Here is a 21318-nt window from a genome sequence, read left to right as displayed (position 1 = left end):
TATTACCTAGGCTCCTTTGTCAAAGATAGGTTGAGTATATTTATGTGTATCTATTTCTGGGCTCTCTATTTTGCTCTATTGATCTATTTGTTTATTCTTTTGCCAATATCACACTGTCTTGATTAGTGCAGGTTTATCATAAGTCTTGAAGTCATGTAGTATCAGTCGTCCAACTTTGTTCTTCTCTTTTAATATTGGGTGAGCTATCCTGGCACAATATTTTTAAATGTATATATTTAAAAACACTGATATCTTATTATATACTGTTATTTCTTTTCATGGTATACCAAGATCATTTTACCAAATCCTTAGGCAGGATCTCAAAATTCCACATTATCAATATACTATCATATATTTAAACGAACTTTAATCATTGGATATTAAATAGTTTCCAATTTTTGCCATCATAAATAAAAATATAATGAACACTCCTGCACATAAGTCTTTGTGAACATCTCAGATGATTTCCTATGAATAAAATTCTTGATTAGAATTAGCCAAGAGAACTTTCATAAACTTTTGGAAAATTTACTAGAATTTTTGGTCATAAATGGATATTTATTTCCCCACATACTGCATTAGCAATAATGATGATTATGATCTTGGTCATCGTAGCAAAAAACTTTACTTTAAAAAAAATTTTTTTAAGATTTTATTTATTTATTTGACAGACAAAGATCACAAGCAAGCAAAGAGGCAGGCGAAGAGAGAGAGAGAAGGAAGCAAGCTCTCCACTGAGCAGAGATCCCAATATGGGGCCCAATACTAGGATCCTGAGACCATGACCTGAGCAGAAGGCAAAGACTCAACCCTCTGAGCTACCCAGGCACCCCAACAGCAAAAAACTTTAATCTGCATTTTCTGACTACTAAGAAAAGCAGACTTTTTTTTTTCATGATTATTTCTTCCCCTTTCCTTCCTTTCTTCCTTTCTTCTTTTTCTTTTTCTATATTTTGGTAATGATCATATTATATCCTTGGCCTTTTAATAGTGCTAAAGCCAGTTTCTATAGCATTAATTTAGAATTTATGGATCTCTATTCTTAAATAAGTCTCTGTCTCTCTAGCTGTCCTTCCCACCTTCCTTATTATTAAAAGTATAGGTTCTATGAATATGCAAATTTAATTAAATGAATTGGAAAACTTTTCATCTTTTTCTTATAACTGACATAATTTTTTTTATGCATATTCAATCTTCTTGGGAGTACAAAGTAAAAATGGACTTAGAATTATTAGTTTGGACTATAGCACTTTTCAGATATATTTTTTAAATTCCATTTCTGCCATATCCATGGTCAATTCATATCTTTCATTTTTTCTTAAGCCAGTTGAAGTCATAAAATTATCTGAGACAACTGGACATTTCTTCTTTCAAGATTTCAAAGGAAATAAAATTTATTGTAAGAGAGTTCTACATATTAGACTATTAAAAATTCCTTTTGTTTCATTAGTTATATATACTTTTTTATTCATAACTTTGTAGATATTTTTCAATCTCTTTTTCAAATAGATTATAAAAGTTTAATCTATTAAATTGGTCTTTCCGAAAGACCTGTACTTCATTTTCTGGGTGGTTGTCATTTCCTTATTTATAAATAGTCTTCTTTTTTTCCATTTAAAGTTTTTGCTCCAGACTCCTGCATCTGTTAGCTGATGTTGTGTATACATCATTTGTATATTGTGTAAATGTGTTGTGTATACATAGCATTTTGTGTTAGTATTTCATAAATTATTATTGGTCTAAAATATTCTATCATTTTACTGATTGTAATTTTATCTCACCTTATTTTAGAAGGTGTTTTACCTTATTCTAAAATAAGGTTTCACGGGGCACCTGGGTGACTCAGTGGGTTAAACCTCTGCCTTCCCTCAGGTCATGATCTCAGGGTCCTGGGATGGAGCTCCGTATCAGGCTCTCTGCTCTGCAGGGAGCCTGCTTCCCCTCTCTCTCTCTGCCTACTTGTAATCTCTCTCTCTGTCAATTAATAAATAAAATATTTAAAATAAATAAATTAAATTAAATTAAATAAGGCTTCACCTTATTTTAGAAGAGAACAGAGTTGCTCTTTGATTTACTATCCAGTCTATAAGGAGTAATCAGAGTATTGAGCTTGATTAAATGTTTTACCATCACTCCTGTTTGGTCCTTTCTTTTCCCAGTTGTTTTTACTCTTTGCTCTTTCAACTTGAGCTAAGGTTTCTTATTCAGCTTTGGTTTTCTCCAAGAACTTAAGTCCATTTTTACATTTTATATGTGGTTAGCTCTAAGTTTTAAAACTCTACTAGAAATTTATGTCTTTAATAAGTGGTGTGAGGACTAGGAGAATTTTAACTATCTTCCATGAAAAGGAGAATATTTTTTTTTTTTTTTCTGTTTCCCATACTTATCTGCTTATGTTGCTGTTTTCTTGCTTTTTGGACCTACTGCATTTGCTGGTTGCTTGCTGGCCTTCTCTCTGCTACTAGATTAGAGTTTCCCAAGCTTACCTCATGGTAGTGATCACTTTAGGCTTGGGCTGCAAACCTGGGTTTCTTGGTTTCATCGTACTTACTGAATCATACTATGCGGGAATGGGCCTGGGAATTTTCTAAACATACTTGAGTGGTGCTTTTGAGTTTTTTGTTTTTTTATTTTTTTTTTTAAGGAGATAGGAGCTTTCTTTCAATGTTTTTACTTAATGGATCCTTTTCTCTGCAAACTGCAATTTTATTCAATTCAAGAGTCTTTCCTACGTTATCTCTCTATTATTACTGCTACATTTGCTTTTCTTTTCATTCTTCAGTATGTATGCTAATTACCTGTAGGTCGAATCCTCAGTGTATCAAACTTTCACCTTTTAGTCATTTTGAATGTTTTCACTTTTAACTGTGAAAGTTTGCATTCACCATGGCCATATATAAGTGATTTGAATTTCTGCCTCATAATTTGTTCTCCTGAATCTGATGATTTTAATTCATAATTAACTTCCTTTATTCTTTTTGATTTGCCTACACTTTTTTTTAGAATTCATTGAGATGTGTTTATTTTCTTTTGCTTTATTTTATGTCCTGTTTTCAGTAATCAGTTGTTCTCAAAAACATATTCTTTTTTTTTAATGATATATTCATTTTTGTGTGAGAGAGAGAGAAAGCGCGAGCGAGCACACAAGCAGGGGAGGGGCAGAGGGAGAGGGAGAAGCAGACTCCTGGCTGAGCAGAGAGCCCAATACAGGACTTGATCCCAGGACCCTGGGATCATGACCTGAGCCGAAGGCAGACCTTAACTAACAGAGCCACCCAGGTGCCTCTCAAAAATATATTCTTTCTTTAAAGGCACAGAATTATTGCAGAATCATTCATCTTCGGGGCTGCGTTTATTTTTATTTGTTTTGGTTTCGTTTGCCTAGTCCCAGATGAGTAAAGCTCCCTTCAAATGAGTTTGTCTATAAGAGGGTAGGTAAGAACTCCTTGGTTCTTCTCTCAGCTTACTGGGTACTACTTGACTCCTATTCTTTAATTTAGGGACTTCATAGGTATGAATCACTAGGGACCTTGAAAAGGTAGATTATAATTCAGTATAGTAGGTGGAGCCTGAGATTCTGCATTTCTTTGTTTGTTTTTTAAGATTTTATTTATTAGAGAGAGAGAGAGCGAGCACGTGCACAAGCAGGGGGAGTGTCGGGTGAAGGGAGAGACAGGTTCCCCACTGAGCAGGAAAGCCAATGGCAGATTTGATCCCAGGGTCCCGGGATCATGACCTGAGCTGAAGGCAGACGCTTAACCACTTGAACCACTCAGGCCTCCTGAGATTCTGCATTTCTAATGAGCTCTCAGAATCCTGCTATTGCTTTCTTATGGCCTCCATTTTGAGTGGCAGGGTCCTAGTAACCTGCTTTTCAGTGCTTTGGATTTATAGATGTGAAATGAAGTCAACTGACATGCTTCCAGTCTTCTGCAAAATCTTCCATTAACCGTAACCTTTACTCCTCCAAATTGAGGGGGAGATATAAAAGATATCAAGGTCCTATCCATGTTTTTTTGGTAGGTGACCAAAAAAACTTCTATTATCCCATGTCTTTATAGGCACTATACGAACAAAGTAACTTCATGGCGGCCAGCTTTCCAACAAAACTGATTTGTGTTAGTTAATAAGGGCAAGTAGTGTGTCCACTGTTAAACCTGTGATCCACCTTTGCCACCAGCTTTGATGGCTCCAGGTAAGAGACTAACTGTGAGTTTCTGCTGTGGACTCTATATATTGTCTGTAAAAAAAAAAAAACCCTACATGGGGCTCAGTGTCACAACCCTGAAATCATGACCTGAGCTGAAATCAACAGTTGGATGCTTAACCAACTGAGCCACCCAGGCATCCCCTCAGTTCTGTCTTTAAAAATCTTTCCCTTTCTGCAATCCTTTGGACCTGTCTCTCTGCTAGATGGGGTGCTGCCCAATTCATCAATTTTTCAATAAAGCCAATTAGATCTTAAAAATTCACGGGGTTGAGTTTTTGTTATTTACCATGTGGCTTCTTTCTCCTCTAAAATTATTCCCATTGGCTATATTCCTGGGAATGACATTTCTGTTGTAAGGGATGTCAAGGTTTTTATGATTGCACTGTTTAGAGCCATATGGTTTTATAACAAGTCACACACCACAATTCAGTGCCAGCCAAGCAGAATACACAACAGTTAAGCTTTACGGTCCTGGAATCATTTGATTTGGGTTCACCAGCCACCCCTGCCACCCACAAGCTCTGTGACATGGCACTCGTCACCTCAGTTCCTGGGTGTCACTTACTTCCTCTTTCTATTCCAGTGATAAAAATATCAAGATCATTTGGATTTTGGGAGGATTAAATGAGAAACTGCATAGAATCAACCCCAACAGTAGATACTCCAAAAGTCTATTAGTTTTGTTACTATTTGTTTTCATTCTACACCAGGCTAAGTGTAGTGATACAAGGATTTCACAAATATTTAGGTAGGGTTAAATGTAGGTACATGAGAATGAAAATAAAATAAATGTGTGTCAAAAAAAAATAAATAAAGGGGTGCTTGGGTGGCTCAGTGGGTTAAGCCACTGCTGTCGGCTCAGGTCATGATCCCAGTGTCCTGGGATGGAGCCCATGTCAGGCTCTCTGCTCAGCGGGGAGCCTGCTTCCCCCACTCCTCTCTCTGCCTGCCTCTCTGCCAACTTGTGATCTCTCTGTCAGATAAATAAATAAAATCTTTAAAAATAAATAAATAAATAAAATGTGTGTCAAATAGCTTAGAGTTCAGTAAAGAGACCACCACAGAGAACGGTATAATGCAGCAGAGACAGAAGGACCTTCTCCTGCCCAGTGGAGACTACAGAGGTGACAAGTACATTGGGGAAGGGCATTCCAGGTAGAGGGTAAAGTCAGTCCTATTCTCGGCAGTTTGTGTGAAGGTGTGATGAGCATGTTTAGGCCCAGTAAAAATTAATGTTTCCAGCAGCTGGAAACTAAGCTGTGAGTGGACATGAGGCAGGTCAGAATGGACACCCAGCTACTAGAACGGAGTATGCTTGCCCGTGAGCTCATCAGCGCTTTCTCAGTTGCTTTCTTAAAGGTGGAGAGTATACAGGCATTTGGCGTCTCCGTCCTTAGTTCTTGCTTCCCCTGAGACTACGCAGCATCTTTCTTCAGAAGCTAAAGCAAATAACCCTTATTGGCAGATGGCTGAGACTACTCGGCTAAGGCTGGCTGTCTGGCATGCCTGCATTCCCAATGAGATCCTTCTGATTTATTTCATCTGCAGTAATTAAAGTTGCCTTTCTTTGCAGCAATGACTTAAAAATGTCAGGCACTCTGGGCCCCATGGAAGATATTGTCACTGTTGGGTAACCCGGGGACAACTTCAGGTGCATCTTAACCCCTGCTGTGGCCATTTCAAATTCCCACCCGCCAGCTGTGGGAAAGAGCTCTTCAGCTACAACGAGGTGCAGCTCATATCCATCCATTAGAATCCAAACCGGATCCTACTCTCATCCCTGTGTTTGTATCCAGACAGAGTGATGACTCCATCTTAGGGTGTGCTTGTCGATATCTGTTCCCCAGAGGAGTATCGGGGGAGTAGAGCTCCGTCGGGCACTGGAGAAAAGAATCATCTTGGAATATTTTATGCACCTAAAAATTGCAAAACACAGACACTTCAAACCAAAAACAAAACAAAACAAAACAAAACAAAAAAAACAAAAAGCAAAAAACAAAAAACTTCTTATGCACACACAAAAAGAAGGCAGTGATGCCAGAATTCTGTTTAAGAAATCTGCAGACTTTTAAACTAAGATAATGCTTTGTCTCACTGACGACCGCAGACACACAGGAATGGTGCAGAAAGACAAAGGAAGCCAAATGAAAGACTCAGGCAGAACAGCCAGGCTTTGCACTACGGTGCTGGAGCAGATCATTCTTCAGATAAAACTCAAAGGAGTTAGCCAGGTGTGACACTGCAGTTTATAGTAGGAAATTTACATTTGGTTTTTGTCCTACTGTCCCCGGAACAAAGCTTCTAGGAACCCTTGGAATTTCCTGTAAGGGGAGCTAGAGATAAAGCTGCCTTTTGTTATGCTAAGTGAGGTTGCTTTTGAAAAGCACCTAAAGATGGGGGGTTGGTTGTGGGCCCCCAACCATGGGTAATTAGAGTATTGGAGCTGAAAGTTCCAATCCTTGACCTCTGGAGAGAAGAGAGCGTCTTAATCATCAGTGACCAATGATTTAATGAGTCATGCCTGTGTAATGAAGGCTCAATAAAAATGCCCGAAAGGACAAGGTTTAGAGTGGGATGCCCTCCACAGAGACAGAAACTCTTTCCTGGGGATCCTCCCAGACCTAGGCCTCGGTAGCTTTTCATCTGGCTGTTGCCTTTTATATCCTCTGTAATAAACTGGTAATCTGTCTCATTTCCTGTGAGTTCTGTGAGTCATTCTAGCACACTAGTTAAACCCAAAGAGAAGGTCATAGAAACCTCTGATTTATAGCAGTCCGTCAGAAGCACTGGTAGCAAGTTGGACTTGGGATTTGCATCGGAAGTGGGGCGGTCTCCGGGGATGGATCTCACCCTGAGATCATGACCCTTAACCGGTGGAACTTGATACTATCTCCAGGTAGATATGTCCAGACTGAGTTAAATTCGTGGGACACGTCGTCAGTGTCTTCAGGGAATCGAGTTAATTGCTTGGTGTGTTCAAGAAAAACACACATTGGAATTAGTGTCAGAATCACCCTAGTAAATGGGCTATTGGAAGAGAGGTATGGGAGAATGAAAGGCACCTGACCTGGCAGCGGTCAGGTTCAGTGAGACTGTAGGGACAGTATGTGTTGGAGGTGGCAGGAGTTAAGAATAACAATCATAAAGCCAGCGTTCTATTCACTTATTCCAAGCTGGGCACTGAGTTAAGCCTTATGTCCTTTAATCCTCATCAGGGTCTCATGAGGTAGGAACTTCATTATCCCAGTTTTGCAAAGGAGGGAATAGAGATGCAGAGATTACGATGGATTGGCCAGACTCATTCGGTTCAGTAACTGGGCAAAGGCCAAGCAACGAAGGGTCTTATATTACAAGCCAGACTTTGAATTCCACCCCAGCCCCCCGAAATCAGTGAGGAAATGTGGATGGATTTTTAACTAAAAGAGTGGCATGATCCCATCTATATTTGTAAAGATAGACTTGCAGCTGGGGGTGGAGGAGGAAAGGGGGGACCATAGGAAGACGAAAGACATCTAGGCCCAATTAAAAAGATTTAGCCAATATCAGGAGTAAATATTGAGGCATTTATGGGAGGCTGGTGAGAAACTCCCTTCTTACAGGTGCAAACAAAGCACAGTGGACCATCACAGGCAATTCAAGAGTTAAAGCAATGAACTAAAGCACATATTAACAATGTCTTATTATTTTATATTCCCCAAGGGATGATGGGGATCTGCACAATTATACAGGATTTATACCATGGTAAATATTTACTTGGCAATCTGGAAGATCTGATTAGTGATTAATAGACCAAGTTATTTTAAACTCATGGGCCACGTCATTAAGAAAAAGAAAACTGCCTCTCGGTGCATTATATTTTAATTCGAAGCAGGAAGATTTATATAGCAGCCTTTGTTACAAAGCTTGTAAATAACAGTTTGAAAAATCGGACAATATAAACAGAATATCATTCTGACACTGCATGAGTCAGCCTCTACAAAATAGGACACATTTCTACAGCCCTGGACTGACAGCTTCTACAGATGAAGGCCTAGTCTCTGTCTTCACCTCTTGGTTCCTGCTTTTAGGAGAAAATGAAAGTGACAAACACATTGCTATGGGGAGTTCAGTTTTAAAAAACATTTGGTTAGCAGTCTCAGATACAGTTTCCCTCTCTCTCTCTCTCTCTCATATGTTCATGAAAATGGGTCAAGGACAATTTACTCTAGTCATGGCTTTCCCTCTGAAAGGAAAATGAAAGCAATAGCTTCTTCCAATTTTCCAGAGAGAGGAAGACCAGAGAAGTGTCAGAACTTGAACTCAGATCACCTGACTCCAGAGTATCTTTCCCCATAACAATGTAAACAACACTGTCAGGATTCAGGGCATGAAATAGAATGATGCAGTATTTTGCAGAAAGGCTACTAGAAAGTTCTTACATAGTCCTTTTTTTTTGTTATTTTTTTTATTGTAATCTGTAAATAGATTTACTGCTTGTGTTGAATTTTCATAAATCATGTTCAGATGAAACCTTCCTATTTGAAAGGCTGAATAACTTTTTGAGAAATGCAAAACAAACCTTCTTAGAATGGGAAGTGATCAAAGCTCATGTAGATTATCTTGGCATATTTCCTAAATCTGTAAAGAAGCAAGAAGTAATGAAGTTATAATATACATAAGAAGGACATCATTCAGAGTTTTTGGAGAAATTTGTGGGTTATTTTAAAATGTAACATATACACCAAAATGTGCACAGATTTTAAATATATAAACTGATGTATTTTTACATTGTTTCCTTCCATGTAACTAGTGACCAGTTCAAGAATCAGAACTTGGCCAACATTCCAGAAGCTCTCTTGTATCCACTTTTCGTTACTACTTCTGAGCAATGCTATTGGACTGAAAGTTTGGGACCTCCCAAAATTCATGTATTGAAGCCTTAATCTCCAATGTGATTGTATTTGGAGAAGGCCCTTGGGATGTAATTAGGTTTCATGAGATGGTAAGTGTGGGGCCCTCATGATTAGTGTCCTTAGAAGAAGAGACACCAGATTCCTTGCTCTCTCTCCCCATACGTGCATAAAGAATAGGTCGAGTGAGCGCACTGTGAGATGGTGGCCATCTACAAACCATGAGAAGAACATTCGAATGAAACACATTTTGATGATATCTTGATCTTGGACCTCTCAGTCTCCAGAACAAAATACATTGCTGTGGTTTAAGCCACGCAGTTGACAGTATTTGTTGCGACAGCCTGAGCAGACTAAGACAAATAGTAAGCATTGTTCTGACTTCGAACGGCACAGATTATTTTCCCTTGGTTCTGAATTTTATATAACTAGAACTACACTGTGTGCCTTCTTTGTTTGGCTTCTTTACCTCAATATAATGAGAAATTCATCCATATTTACTAGAATAAAGAAATGTTTTTTTCCATTTCTATTTCTATATGAGTTTATATTTTTTTCTTTTACCGTGAATGGTGTTGAATTTTCTCAAATGTTTTTCTGCATCTAGGAAAGAGATAATACAATTTGTCCCCACTGTCCTCACTCCCCACTTCTTTTTCCTATGAGAATTATATTGATTGATTTTCAAATATTAGTTTACTCTTACATTTCTGGAGTAATATTAGTTTAGCCAAGATGTATTATCTTTTATATATATTTTGCTGGACTTACTGAGCTAAAATTTTCTTCAAAATTCCCTTTGCTTAGCAAGTTTTGGGATCAGGGTTATATTGGCCTCATAAAAAGAGCAGGGTAGTTTTCCCTTTGTTTCTATTCCTTGGAAGAAATTTCGTAAGGTTTGTGTTACTTTTCCCCTCAGATATATGGAAACAATTTATTGGTGATGCTATACAAGTATGTTTTTGGATTTTTCTTTTTGTGGTTATTTTTGTGTTTTTTGTGTATGCAAGTTACTTAGGAACAGATTTAATTTCTTTACTAAATACTATGCTAGAGATTTTTTTTGTCTGTCTCAGTTTAAGTTTTTCTTTTATTTTTAAGATTTTGTTTATATTATTGATTGATTTCAGAGAGAGAGAGAGAACAAGCTGGGGGAGGGGCAGAGGGAGAAGGAGAGAGGAATCTGAAGCAGACTCCACCCTGAGCGCAGAGCCCAACTTGTTGCCGGATCTCACAACCCTGAGATCATGACCTGAGTGAGACGAAATCAAGAGTCAGACGCTTAACTGACTAAGCCACCCAGATACCCCGAGTAAGTTTTTTCATAAGGAACTGATTTTGTCCAAACTGTCAAAATTTTTCAGCAAAAAATTATTCCTAATATTTTCTTGTCACTTTCATGTGTGTAGGATATGTGGCGATGATCATTCTTTCTGTGGGTAATTTTCCTTTCCTCTCCCTTGCTTCCCTTTCTTCTTTTCTCCTTTGCTTTGTTCTTCCTTCCTTTTTGTCCATCAGTCTTCCTAGGTTTGTATCAATGATAATCTTTTTTAAAGATTTATTTATTTATTTATTTGAAAGAGAGAGAGAGAGAGAGAGAGAGAGAGAGAGAGCATGTATGGGGGGAGGGGCAGTGGGGAGAGAATCTTCAAGCAGACTCCCTGCCGAGCATGGAGTCTGAGGTGGGGGTCCATCGCACAGCCCTGTCATCATGACCTGAGCTGAAACCATGAGTTGGGGACTTAACCAATTGAACCACCCAGGTGCCCCATCAATAATAATTTTTTTAAAAGAACCAACTGACCTCTTTGTTGTTTCTGTCTATTGAACTCTTAAGTATATTTTATTACTATGCACTGTTTACTATTTTATTCCACTTTATTTAATTTAGTTTTGCTGGTGTTTTTGTCTGGCTTCTTTCTTTGTCAGTATCTGCCCATAAAACTGAACATTTGCATCTGAGTTATACTTTACCTGAGGCCCACGAAAGGGAGGAAAACCACAAGAGAAATCTTCAGGATAGAGAAGAAACTGATGGTTGATGGAGGGGAGGTTGGTGTGGGATGGGCTGAATGGGTGATGGGTATGGAGCGCACTTGTTATGAGGAGCACTGGGGATTGTATGTAAGTGATGAATCCCTGAATTCTACTCCTGAAACCAACCAATATTGCACTGTGTGTTAACTAACTAGAATCTAAATAAAAACTTTAAGAAAAGAAAAAAGAAATAAAGAAAAAGGAAAAAAATATAGTTTTGCTCTAATTCAGTTCAAAATATTTTCCAATTTTAGTTGTAATTTCTTCTTTGACTCACACATTCCTTGGGAGTGCACTCCTGAATTTCCAAAAATTGAAGATTTTTTAAATTATCTTTTTTATTTATTTCTGGCTTAATTCCACTGGAGATCAGATATCACATTGTCAATACATTAGTCCTTTGAGATCTATTCAAGCTTTCTTCATGGCCCCACATTTGATCGTTTTAGTAAATTCTTTGTGTGCACTGGAAAGTAATGTGAAGTGTGCTGTTATTGGGTGGGATAATTCTATATAGGTCAGTCAGAACAGTGTATTCATTGTGCTGTTCAGACCATCTATATCCTGATGGGGTTCTAAATGTTCCATAAGCTATAAAGAAAGGTTTGTTAAGGTCTCCATTTAGCACTTTGGATTTGTCTATTTTGCCTTTAAATTATGTTAATTTTTGTTTTGCTTTATATTTACAAAGATATGTGATTGGAGCATACAGATTAAACATTTTTATATCTTTCTGACAGAATTTTCCCTGTTATCATTATAAAATGTAACTATTTTTAGCAATATTTACCTTACAGTCTATTTTTTTATAGTAACAAAACTATGACAGCTTTTTTACTAAATATTTTCACCGAATATGGTTGTTTAATTTATTCATTACTATTTTGTTTTATGTATTTAACTCTAAGTATTTTTTAATGTTTAATTATTATTTAGTTGTACTTACTTTGATGATTTGTTTTCTATTTGACACACATTTTTTTTATTTTTATACCTTTTGTTTTTTAAATATGATTTTTATTATTCACTTTCATGCTATTTACTTATTCATTTTTCACTGTTTTTATTACTTTTAGTGGTTATTCCATGCACTATAGCTGGCATTCCTAAATTAGTACAGCATAAATATTACTTTTATCATCTCCCAGTAATGCTCGAGCTTACAACAATTTAACTCCATTTATCCCTCATGCCTTTCAGGTTATTTTTGTCACACATTTCAATTCTACATATATTTTGGGAAATCCATAAGACATTACAGATAGACTTTCCTGCAGTCCATATGCCTTCACATTTATCCACATATTTACTCCTCCCAGTGATTTCTATTCTTTCACGTGCTTCCATGATTTCACTGGAATGAGTAATTCTTGCTAGAGATCTCTTTTGTATTTCTAAAAAATATAGGCCTACTGGTAAAGAATCCACTCAGTTTTATTGTGAATGTGCTTTTATTTTTACCTTCATCTATCTGCTGGATATAGAATGCCATGTTAGCGGTTACTTTTGTGTCGGCGCTTTGACGGTATCATTAGGACTTCTTCAGACCTCCCCAAGTTCTGTAGAAAAGTGAGCTGCCAGTTGATCCTGTAAAGGTATTATACTTCTTTTTCTCTAACATCTTGTAAGATTTCCTTTTTCTCTTTGAAGTTCTCTTTCAATTTGACCATGATGTGCCTAGATATTTCTAAAATTATGTTTGTTTATCTGGCTTTGCTTGAGCTATCTGAAACCATGGGCTGTTGTCTTTCATCTCTTTAGGAAAATGTTCAGCTGTCCTCTCTTAAAAATGCTTAATTGCTATTTTCTTTCCTCTCCCTCTTGATCTCCAGTTACATATATGTTACATTGTTTGAGCATGACTAGTATGTCTCCTATACTCTAATCTGTTTTTATAAACTCATTTTTCTCTCTGTGCTTTATTTTGAATATTTTTTATTGACTGTTCTTCTTACTCACTGTTCTGTCTGTGAACAATTTGCTGTTAAAATCACTAATTCAGAGAGTATATATTCTAGCCCAATAATATTTGATTTCCTTGGAATATAAATTCCAGTTCCATGTTGAAATTCTGCATGCTTTCTATTTTTCCTCTTTTCCTCTATTTTCTTGAACATCCTAATCCAATTCATTCTTAAGAACTTGCCTGACAACTCTGATACCTGTACGATTTGCTGGTGAGCTTCTAGCATCTACGTTGTGTTTTAGGGTGTGGTCCCATGATTCTCTCTCTTTACATGCCTAGTCATTTTTTATTGAATGACACCTATTGGGGAAAAAGAATTATAGGTGTTTTGAATTGTTTTAAATTCAGGTTAGGAGGGCTCCCCCTTTTTTATTGCCAAATAATGGGGAGACTGATACTTTAATCCAGTCAAGACTTCTCTGTGCTCACACTGTGTGGCTGTTCTATTAAGGCTCTGTCAACTTTTTTGTACTGGTTCCTCGGGCGGAGGTATGGCCCTTCAGGGCTTCCAGGTGAGATCATCGTGAGTCTCTGCATTCTCAGCAATGAAAGACTGCAGGAATTTCTGCTCTGATTTTGAGTTTTCAGCCTAGGTCTTTAACTCCCCATCCCACACAACATCACAGTTTGACAATAGTCTTGAGGAGGAGACCAGCTGTGTTTAAAGTCCCTCAAGTTTCCAATTTTATCACTCCAGTTCTGAGAAAGTGACAAAAGCTCTGCTTGTCTCTCTGTTTACAGCAATGGCACTCTTGGATTACAGCTGTTTCCAGGTCTGCAAGGGCCTCCAGGAAAAAAGAGACTGGAACTCTGCAGCCCTGTCAGTTCACCATTGCTTGAGGGAATTTTCATTTCTCATCTTGTTTTCAGGTTTCCTGTCTCTGGTAAGTTTTTATTTTCTATGGAGCAGGAGGCTGTGGAAAATTCCACTCAGCTTTCCTGAGATTGGGCTTTAGTTCTTCAGTCTCCTATCCTATGCCAAATTAGAGATCAGGAAATGTATTAAAGGGGGAATTGGCTATCATTTGAGGACATTCCCATCTCTAAGTCTGTCACTCAAACCCTTCATGACTGCTGCAATCACTGTTGCTTATTCTGCACCCCGTAAGTAGGGCAAGTCTGGGCTGAGCCCAGTCTCTCAGCCTGTGCCCAGAATCAGATAATGTCCACGGGCAGAGCTGAAAGCCTGATTTCACCTTTTTATCTGTCATCTATCTATCTATCTATCTATCTATCTATCATCTATCTATCTATCATCACTCTATCTATCTATCACCTATCTATCATTGATTTATTTATTTAAAGATTTATTTATTTGAGAGAGGGAGAGAAAGAGTGGGGGGCAAGGCAAAGGGAGAGAATCTCAAACAGACTCCCTGATGAGCCCAAAGCCCAATGCACTAGGCTCAGTCTCAGACCCTGAGATCATGAGTTGAACTGGCATCAAGAGTGGGACATTCAGGGGCGCCTGGGTGGCTCAGTGGGTTAAGCTTCTGCCTTCAGCTCAGGTCATGATCTCAGGGTCCTGGGATCGAGTCCCACATCGGGCTCTCTGCTCAGCGGGGAGCCTGCTTCCTCCTCTCTCTCTGTCTGCCTCTCTGCCTACTTGTGATCTCTGTCTGTCAAATAAATAAATAAAATCTTTAAAAAAAAAAAAAAAGAGTGGGACATTCAACCAACTGAAACATCCAGGCACTCCACACCTTTTTATTTAAAAGCTTTCTTCTCTTTACTATGTAGTCCTCATAGTTTTATGGTTCTCTGACACTTGTTATTAACTTTTAAATTATATTTTATCTGACTTCTGTAGTTGGTTTCAGTAATAATGTTGGTCTACTATGAAATTCTCCGTCCTACCCCAAAGCAGAAGTCCTGACTTATTTTTTTATATAAAAAAATAAATGTTGGGGCACCTGGGTGGCTCAGTGGGTTAAGCCTCTGCCTTTGGCTCAGGTCATGATCTCAGGGTCCTGGGATCAAGCCCCACATCCAGGCTCTCTGCTCAGCACGGAGCTTGCTTCCCGCCTCTACCTGTCTCTCTGCCTTCTTGTGATCTCTCTCTCTGTCAAATAAATAAATAAAATCTTTAAAAAAATGTCATTTTTCATCTTTTTCCTTCTACATGGGAGTTGCTTTCAGACCATCTGAATATGTATCCAGTGGCTTTTACTCACAGTTTCTAGGCACATAAATGAAGGCTGACAAAATAATTTTATTTCAAAGGAAAGGAAAATCCATACACATAATTTATTTCATCTCTTCCAAAAGTTGCTGATTGGTTTTAATCTATAACCTAAAATAAGAGAAGTCACCAAAACTAGTTTTTCTATAAATACCAATTTTTTGATAACATGATATCTATATTTATGATTTCTGAATAGGAATTTCTTTACTCAAAACTTTTATAGGAGAGCATTTTCTAATTACACATCCACAGATTGGTAAAATCAGGCCCCACACTCATGTCTTTTCTGTCTCCTGTCCTCCCTTCAGTGACATGGGTCCCAGATTAACGGCTCTTGTGCCACACTTATACTCCAAACATCTGAACATGTCCTTGTCCTTCAGTGTTGTTCATAAGGAATCTTGATACTTTTGTGTTTTGTAATGTAATTTTAGTTGGGAAACATCTTTGTGGAGGATTTGCGTCTTTGAAAATATACAAGCAGGGCACCTGGGTGGCTCAGTTGGTTAAAAGACTGCCTTTGGCTCAGGTCATGATCCCAGAGTCCTGGGATCAATTCCCACATCGGGCTCCCATCTCCATGGGGAGTCTGCTTCTCCCTCTGACCTTCTCTCCCTCATGTGCTCTCTCTCTCTCTCTCAAATAAATCAATAAAATCTCTAAAAAAATTAATAATAACAAAAACAGGCATTTTGTATCAGCATTTGCCCAGTATGGTGCCATCAAGAAGTTCTGATACCTCTTTGCTTCTGTAAAACAGTAACAATGGCAATGTTAGTATAGCATTTTCTGCTTGCAGGGTAGCTTTCCATAATATCACATTTACATCTCAATAAGCATGTAACAAAGCCATTATTTTCTCCATCTGAAAACTGCGAAAACTAAAAATCTGAGACTTTGATTCCCCAAAGTAAGATTGCTCAAGTGAGCCCAACAGGGGCTTAAATCCAGGTGTTTCAATTATAAAATCCATGCTCCATCCCTTTAGTGTTTTAGCTAGCATTGTCTTAACAAGTATTGTGCTAGGAACTAGGAAAACATGATCGTATCAGGTCCTGCCCAGATGTCTACACAGTCCATGGGAAGATGTAAACTAATGACCCTCAACTGTCAGATAGTAAATAATATCATACTATGCAGATGATGGCTTGGGGGCATACAGGCTTGCATTGAAATGCAAATTACTAAAGGCTTATCTGAGGAAATGACACTTGTGCTGGGTTTTCAAGGTGCAAAGACTGGGTGAAAAATAAAGAACATGTTTCAGAGGCAACAGTAAGTGGAAAGGCATAGAGGTGTAAATCAGAAATGCTCTAATATTCTAAATATAATATTTCACTTGGGGAATGGTTCAGAAGGTAATGATTAACCTATCGTCCATTAAAGATTCTTAGAGCTTGAATTGTTCCCCAGAGTCTGCCTAGCCAATCTACTTGTTAAGCAGTCACATAGCATCTTTTTGATAGCAGCCAAGTGGGCATCGGTCCATATAAGAAACCTTTACAACCGCTCTAATATATCCTCCATTTACTCACAACTCTTCTATTCTTTCTGAATTATTTCAAGAAATGAGCTTCAGAGTTCATATACTACCTTGGGTAACATTATCCCTAAATCATCAGAGACAAGGAGAGCACAAAGAATAACATACCAATGTTTCAGTTTGTTAAACTCATCATGTATTTTGCAACTATTTCTGAAAAAGTCACTACATTCTTTGAGGACACCAATTTCTCTCCACTTAGAACAGGTCATCATAAATTTTCAGCTAAATGTATGTTATAGTCAATGGAACAACATGTACAAGCTTTTATTTTATCTTCTTGTACTTTCATTGGGTGACAGTTTCCTAATCTGAAAGAAAAGTAGAATAGTATAATTGTCATTTTTTATCTTAGAGATCCACGTATCAACTGAAATAGTTTTCAGTCATAAGAATTGTTAAGCTTTTGTAAAAACATGTACTTCTCAAAGATGTCACATAGTTTGTTTTATTCTTACGTTTTATGACAGATCCTAAACCACAGGCAGACACTGTGTCTGCCTGGCACTTGGTCTCAAGTGCTGAACCAGAATTAAAATCAGTTTCTAATCCAGTAATTTTCCCATTACACCGTGCTGCCTGACTCACTAGTATCCCCCTCTTCCTCTCTCTCTCTCTCTTTGCCTTTTACTGAATATACTCCAAAATCTTATTATACTTTGTAAATTCCACAGTGAAAGAAGTGTTACCTTCCCTGGAGTTTATGCTGTTGATTAGCGTTTCTGAATTCCATAACCAAATGACAAATGACTTTGACTTTAGGGAGCTCCCTCTTTGTGTCAATTACTGAATATTCCCTTTCTGAATCTTAGCTTCATTTCTTATCCCTGACACAGAAGTAGGACCTGACCTACTTTCTAAATTTATATTACATTGCACTTTACCCTCACATCCAACAACCCAATTTATCTCACTGCTTTGAAGAAAAGAAAAATGATATGAACATATTTCTTGGTGAATTTTTAAGTTAAACTCTTAGCAAGCCCATAAGTTCGAGATGAGACATGTGAAACCACTAAAAAGATAACAAGAGAAAAACATTTACAACTTATCATAGTTTGTCACTTAACTGTAAGGTTAATTATATCGACATAGACCATAATCCTCATAAGCAAGTTTGGGGAGTCACGTTCTAATGAATTATTTCTATCTTCTAGTGAAGATATTGCAAGATAGAAATCAGGATTAAACAACAACAAAAAAAAAACCTAGAGGCTGAAGCTGGAAGAATTTAAGAACAAAGAAAAGGGAAAGAATCTTATAAAAACAATACAATTTCCAGATCTGAAGTAATGAGCTTCCAGATTTAAAAGAACCACTGAGTCACTACACAACACATGAAGAAAATTTGGAAAGTTTCCAAGAGAAAGAAAATCACATGCAAAATATGTGGGATAGAATGTTTTCAGACTTCTAACCAACTCTAGTTTCACATAGAGAAATGGCATAATCTTATTTATGATTTTATAAAATGACTCTGGATGCTGATAAAGATGCATTGGAAGGAGTGAAAGCAGGGAGGTCAGTTAGGAGATTCTCACAACCATCCAACCAATATGATGAGAAGGAAGATGGGGAGCTGTCAAAGTCTGAGATAGACTCAAAAGGAATGTGAAAGTAAGGAATTTTAGGGAAGGAAGACCTACCAGCTGCCAAAATCCATAGATCCTTCTATAGTGTTGTTGCAACAAAAACTGGTCCACAGACTGTATCTGCAGGTACACATGGTCTGAAGATTTGGAATTCTCATGACACCAAGTAACCTTTACCTTCCTATCTCTATATCACATACATATACTCTTTTGACTAAGTGTATCTTTATTGCAGAGTGACTTCTACCCAACTCCCTTTCTCTTTCCATAATGCCCAACACAATAAGGAAAGAGAAATTACAAAAGCTGGTGATCTAAACAATAGTTCACTGTCTTGCCCTCAACCTAAATTCTAAATGACACGGCAATCTAACTCATATTATAAGAGTATAAATCCATTCAGTGGCAGACAGATTATATTCCTTAGGTGTTTGGAGGGAGAGTTTGCTGTTAGAGTGGCCATGGAGGTGGGGACTTGGACAGGACCTTGACATATGGGTGTTTTGTTGGTGGTGAGTACATGAGAGACATTGCAGAGAGCACAGCATCAATAGTAGGGAAGACCTGATTTTCAGGTCTGCAGAGAGTATGTAGAGAATAGAAGACCCCGGCTGGAGAGGTATTCAATACCATTTTCATACCAAATAAGAACACTCTTTGTTTTTGAGTAGTGCCATTCATTCACAATTTGGGCATCTAACCCCAGGATCCTAGTGCCGTTGCTCTTCCCACAGCTAGCCCTGGCTCTGATTATTTTAACACGACTGACCCAGAAACCATTTGGCACCCCCAATTTTTGAACACTCATTCTATTTTATATTCCCTTTTTATGGTAAGATGGAGTTGATCCACTCAGATCTCTCCTCAAAGGAACCTGATATCTGGAACATAGGCGACTGACAACCTCTAGCTGCCACACTTTGAGATACATCTTCTCGTTCACAGCAGGGACACACTTTGCTCCCAAAGTGGATGCTTTTAGGATGCTTCCAGTCACTAACTGAGCACAGCAAAGATACTTGAACTTGATACTTATTTTTGCATATTGGAATGGCCAAAACTTCTCAGAACTAAACTGAGGTCTGAGTCTCTTCCTTCCCAACTCCTCCTTCCCACTTCATTTGCTCAGGTATATAATCAACGCCATGGTTGGAAAGCTGCTCCTGCCTTCCAAAGCATTTCCTGTGAGTCTCTTGTAAACCCAATTCCACCTCACTGTCTCCTTCTCAGAGGACCAAACTGATATACTTAGTCACATCTCCTGAAGAATTAAGATCAACAATTTTCCCTATCAGAGTCAATGGAGGATAAAAATCTTTCAGGGGAACACTATTCTGAGCCAAAGAATCAAGGATTCCTTTCAAGTTTAATTTTCTGTTCCCAGGTTGAAGGGGATTTTAAAAGTCATCAACCCCATATCCTGATGTGTGATTACTTAAGTAGACCGGTCACCAAAAAAGGTCTCATTCTCCACCCTTCCCCATATCCACATCTTTTGCAGTGTAACTTTGCAGCTCCTCTAATCAGGAGGTGAAGACTTTTCATTCCCTACCCTGTGTACCTAGACTGGCCGCACGACTTGCTTTGGACAATAGAATGTGGTGGATGAACACTGAGCCAGTTCCAAGCTTAGACTTCAAGGAACCTTGTATGCTTCTAATTTTTCTCTCGGTCCTCTGCCTCCACAAGAGAACGGGATTAAGGTCATCTGCTAGGGAATGAGAGACCACATGAGACAGAGCTATGTCAGTCTAGTTGCCCAGCAACAGTCTCAGAACTGTGAGAAAGCCCAACCAGAGTGGGTATGGCTGCCTAGCTGATCTGTAGCTGACTGCAGTGAGGGAGAGCCTCCCTGGCCCTAGACAAACAACCTGACCTGTACACACAGGAGCAATGATAAACATTTTTTAAGCCAATGAGTTCTGGGATGGTTTATTATGCAACATCAGAGTGACAAAGATAATTGATACATGCATCTTCTACAATCACCTTTTTAAGTGAGACTCCAACCACTTTCTGCTTGGTTTATGTCAGTGACAGGGACTTAAATAATTTATCAAATTTGATAAGATTTAACTTTCTTCTTTTTTTTTTTTTTTTTAAGATTTTATTTATTTACTTAGAGAGAAAGAGAGAGTGAGCCAAAGGGAGAGAGAGAAAGTGAGGGAGGCAGGGGAGGGGCGGAGAAGTAGGTTCCCTGCTAAGCAGGGAGCCCTATGCAGGACTGGATCCCAGGATTCGGGGATCCTGACCTGAGCCAAAGGCAGATGCTTAACCGTCTGTGTCACCCAGGCACCCTTTCTTCTTGTTTCTTAAAGTAAAAATAAAATCAGATGACCCAACTATTGTTTATCAGTCTATGTCAATAAATACTCAGTGATATTTATACTATACCTCCCCTCTCCTACAGTTGTTTCCCTGTTTATTCTATTTCAGAACATTTCCAGTTAAGATATTAGGACTGATTTTTCCTAATTCCATTATATTATTAGTCCACTTATATTTTTAGTGCAATTAGAGAATTCGATCAATGCATTTGGAACATATTTTATTGCATATGTTCTTCAGCATCAAGGACTATTTTTGAAGCATGGGGATTTCTTATTGGTGACTTTGGTTACTTTTAGGAGATCTATATCTCAATTGTAGAAATGATTATATGTTATATTTAAGGCTTTGCGTGGGGCTGTGTATCAGTTAGGAAATCATGTGGCTATAACCAACACAAAACCTAATTATCATGACTTCAACAAATAAGAACTTTTATCCCCACTCATACAATGAAAATTCTGGAGTCACTGGAACTGGCTTCCTGACTCAACAGTATCAGTCCCACAATGTCTGGGATTCTTATGAACCCAAGATAATGGTCTCAGCTCCAAGTATTTTATCAGGG

This window comes from Enhydra lutris, unplaced genomic scaffold, assembly GCF_002288905.1.
Source record: "Enhydra lutris kenyoni isolate GAN:26980312 unplaced genomic scaffold, ASM228890v2 scaffoldscaffold3, whole genome shotgun sequence".
Lineage (NCBI taxonomy): Eukaryota > Metazoa > Chordata > Mammalia > Carnivora > Mustelidae > Enhydra > Enhydra lutris.
This window is presented reverse-complemented; position numbering follows the sequence as displayed.